This window comes from Buceros rhinoceros, unplaced genomic scaffold (genome assembly GCF_000710305.1).
Source record: "Buceros rhinoceros silvestris isolate BGI_N320 unplaced genomic scaffold, ASM71030v1 scaffold4634, whole genome shotgun sequence".
In the NCBI taxonomy this organism is placed as follows: Eukaryota; Metazoa; Chordata; class Aves; order Bucerotiformes; family Bucerotidae; genus Buceros; species Buceros rhinoceros.
This window is the reverse complement of record NW_010406359.1, coordinates 116,010-120,534: the sequence shown is the minus strand read 5'-3', so window position 1 is coordinate 120,534 and position 4,525 is coordinate 116,010. Positions and strand designations below refer to the sequence as shown.

The window sequence follows — 4,525 nt, the reverse complement described above, 5'->3', positions numbered from 1 at the left end:
GAAAAGGATGAGATTTTCTTTGCAATGAGTTGCATCTGTCCTTCATGAGATTGCCATAGGATGACATCAGGTATAGTATACTGTGTAGCTGTGTCCTAAGAGGTTAAGGATGTGTACATACCTCTGAGGGCATCTTTTAGCCTGCAGAGCAAATAAATTGCATTAAGGATGTAGGAGAGAGGAAGAATGGGAGGGCAATGAATAACTAAATATTTGCCAGTAAGAAATTTCAGATGGTCAAACATTTAATCTAAGTGCTTTGGCGATAAAAAAATTGCTTTTCGTATAAGAGATTTCCAAACCGTTCACGTTGAACATACTTGTAATGAACTGATGATTTCAAGAAAGAAAATTATTTTTGTGTCACCTTTAAATGTCATTTGATTTTAGTTTTTCAGTTGGAAAAGCGGGAAAGGACATAAGTCCAAACAAAGCAAAAAATCCTCCATTTGCACTGACATTTCAACATGAATTGTTGAAACTTTTGGCTTTTTAAACTCAAAGCTAATATGGAATTTTGCTGGGAAGTAGGCTTAGCTCCAGAGGTCTTGTGGGACCATGCAATCCTTTAAATGTTTTAAATCAGAACGAAAATAAAAAAAAACCCAACCCTTTTTTTTCTTTTTTTAAATTGGATTTGTGTTTTCCCGTTATTTGATGTAGCCTGGCTTTAGGAAGAACCTTAAGTTTTTTTTAGGAAGGACCTAAAGTGCTTCTGAGTTGAGGGTCTAGTGGGAGGAGGCAAAGAAAAAAAAGCCTTTTCATGTGTAAGCTGAGCATATTCGATATGGAAATCACTATGAAGATGTAAACATGAAACCTTAAGTTTCTGGTTTTGCAGCAGCGTGTGGCAGAACTAGCTTTGCAGCTGCAGAAGAGGACGATGCAGTGCTACAGAGCAAATCGCTAGCACTTTGCCAAGGAGCTCCGTTTCTTTTCTACCTATGGAGGCTTAGGTGGTTTGTAGGTGTATTATATTAAACTGTTTTGTTTATTTCTTTTTAGAATAGCACTTTGTATAGGCAAATGAGAATGTGACTGGGACTTCTGAAAAGAGCTGCTTACCAAAAGCACATGAAAACGAAGAGGAAAATCAGAAGGCAGTACACAATGATTTAATGCTATCTGCTTATTTCTGGGAACAAAAGACATTTATTTTGAACTCGTCTTTATTCATTTACTGGGATGCTTCCTGACAATGTAGCTCAGTGCTACACATGTTGTACCTATGAAAGTTCTCTGTGCTGATTTAAAGAGATATGCTTTGGTAATTCACACCGAAAATTTATGTTGGTTGAGAAAAATAAAAGGATTCAATGAAAATGAATATTAATAAAAGTACCTTTTATATGGCACGTTGTATCAGGGCCTGTCCAGAGACAGTTTATTAAAAGATTCAGCTGTGTACAAAACTGATCTTTGTTGTGTTTGGATAGAAGCAGGGAGCAAGAGAGGTGATAAAGCGTTGGAATCTGATGCAATGGATACAGGTAGTGGGATGGGGTGGGGGGTGCGTGCGTGTGTAGTTTTTCTTGTGCCTTGGATGCAGAAGAGGAAGGATGGCAGTGATGTGCCAGGCAGGCCTGCTAAGGTGAGGGCAGAGCCATGAAGGGTACTGAGAGAAGAACTGTGTGCCAAACTATAGGGGACTCTCCGACGTGACTGCAGTAGAGAGATTCAGGCAGATACGAGCTTAGGCTGCCTACGGCAACAAGGCAGTAGCGTCTGGGCACGTTGTAGACTTGTGCTCTAGCTCGTTCCTGGAGTGGTTCAATATTGCAGATTACAGTCATCTGTGCATGGCTAGCTTGGAGCAGAGGAAGAGGAGTGTTTCACCGTCTTGACTCATTCACCTGGACATAGCCTACGTGAAACCAGGTCTGACGAAGATGATTGCATTAAGCCAGTGACATACCTGGGATTTTAATCAGGGTAGCAGGAGCTCAGATTCTTAGTTACAAATCCTGACTTAGTTTGTACTGTATTAGCCCCATCAGCGGGCATGCCATTTTAGTGGATGTGTGCTGTGGTAATGTGTCACTTCCTTCCCTCTTCTGCATTTGTTCAGAACTCTTTTAAGGGTCCTACATGCTTTCCAACAGATATGAGTGACTTGTTTCCTGATCATGTGCTGATAGTCTCAGTACTTGCATTGCAGTTTATGTTGTTCTTACAAGGTGGCCTCTCCTAATCATCTCCCATCTATGTGTTTCCCTGACTGGTGTTTAGTGTTCTGCTGAATTGGAGCTCATTCACAACAGCTCAGCATGTATCACCGTTGCCCCCAAAGCTCCTGTTTTACAGGAGATACACCATGTACCAGACAGCTCTCTTCCCCTGAAGTTTAGTTTGATTTTCGGCAAAGTTTGTTTTGTCTGGTGCTTGCCGTTCATTGTCCACTGAATTCTGGAGACCAGGCTAGAGCCTCTAGAGGAAAAGCTATGTAGTATCAACCACCTCATCTCAAGTATATTTTCAAGGACTTATCCTTAGCAGTAATCAATCCTGCCTCCCCTCCCCCACTCTACTTAAACTAGAGAAGACAACTGAAAATATTTTATTTATATTTGTGTATACGTATATTCCAGAATGTAGCAAGATAAAATGTAATTTCCTTTTTAATAAAAGCTGCCATTTAATTTATTATTATAGAAAATGATTAGATCTTAAAAACCTATAAATTACATTTGACAACTCTCTGGTGCTCCATTGCTATTCCTTATGGCAATTATAAATGGCAACACAGGGAGCTGGCAAAAATGCTTGTTTTGACTGGAGTTTGTTTATTGGCTCTTAATGAAAAGAGATTAATCTAAATCACTACTGGGGTGGATCCTTTGCACTGGCCCCATAACAAGAAGTGGCAGTTTCAGGCCTTTGATAAATGTCGGGCTATTTACTCTGCCAAAAGTTGTCCCCTCCTCCCATAGTTTCCAGCAGAAAAAAGACAAACAATAAATAATAATTTTAAAAAACCCCAGAGTCTCCCACTCTTCTTTTCCTGTTTGCCACATAACGAAATTGTGGACCAGTCCCAGCTGCACGACTTGTGGTGGCCTTTAGTTTTTCACTCTAATAGAGTCTCCTGTGTCTTCCATCCTGCTTTGCGTAGGGTCAGCCTTGCCTGGGAGATGTTGGGTGTGTTCTTTTCTCCGTTTGGAGAACAGAGAGTAGATATCAGAACTGGGCGAACGGGGATGGATGAGTAACGGGTGAAGGGGCGTGACGGCTCTTACAAGGTATGACTGTTCTTCCAAATTTCTCTCCAGCTCTTAGTTTTCCTAGCTTGATGGTTTCATTATTTGATCTTGCAACTGCTGTTACACTTTCAGAGGAACAAAATACCCGGCCATGTGAACCATCTGGTGCTAACATCGCCTTTTCCATCTTATCTGACCCGTTTCCTGAACTGTCCACTGAAGTGTTGCAGATTGTGTGTGAAAGGGCAGAGTGTATATTTTGAGCGTGTACTACATCAGGTCTGTGCAACTGTTAGCTGTCTTGTGCTCCTTATCTGAGGCCAGAATGCTAACAGTGACCTTTCAATATAGAGCATTATTAACTTCATAACCTCCTGCGACATCAGGTGGAAAATCTTTTTATTCCTGAAGTATCCTTCCTTTTAAATGTAAGATCTCTTTGGAATATCTTGTTATATTGGCAAACTTACATCCTTTTTCCTTTCTGCAGAAGAAAGTGATTTTTACTAAGCTATACTACAGTTCTGTCTTGCACAGGCAATATGCTGTATTTGAACAGGGGTGTACTTGGTGGACAAAATGTCTTTGAAGTCTACGTCACCCGTGGCAGAAAACATACCTTGAAATAGTGGAGAGACCTTTCTTCTTTGGAGCAAACCAAAACACATTTTGATCTGATCAGAAAGAACATGTGTACCAAAGCTTCATTCTAGGTGGAGGCTGCGGGGGCCCATTCTTAAGACTAATTCCCAGGAAATCAGTTGCTTGTGGGAAACATGTCTCATTTCCTATGCTGCACACCAAGCACAATGCAAGTGCACTTTTTCAGGACTTGTGGTGTGGTTTTCTGTGGGAACAGGTGGAGATTACTTCATGAAGCTGGTAAGTGCTGTATGTGAGGGATGTTGAAGGAGCTCTGAGCTCAAGCTGGATTTATACTGGTGGCTTCACCCTGGGACAACACTCAGTTCTAGTTTTAAAGGCCCTTTTCATATCTTAATGGAATGGATCAGAAACCATTTACATTGTATTCACTTTCCCCTGGTGACTTCATGGAGTTAATGAGGTGCTTAAGATTAAACAAGCACTGAAATTTTTTGCTTGATCAAGTTCTAACATACCAAGGGTCTTACCATTCCTTGTAACTGATTTTCGCTGTCAAAATTAATGTGTTTCCCTAACGTAGTCTTGAAGTTGGAGCTCTGTGAAGGTGGATGAGAAAAGTTAACGTGTACATGCGAGTGTGGCAAACCTGCAGTGGATCTCAGCTAGATCACCATTCTGCACCTAGCTAAAAAAGGCAGTCCCTGGCTATGTTTTCCTGC

At 41.0% G+C, this 4,525-nt stretch overlaps 1 protein-coding gene across 1 annotated transcript in view; it reads left to right on the top strand.

Moving 5' to 3' along the window:
• Positions 1 to 4,525, top strand: part of LOC104491593 (VPS10 domain-containing receptor SorCS3-like) — a gene marked incomplete at its 3' end in the record, with an annotated part of 133,212 nt that overhangs the window by 18,308 nt on the left and 110,379 nt on the right. The gene's annotated exons all lie outside the window — the stretch shown is intronic.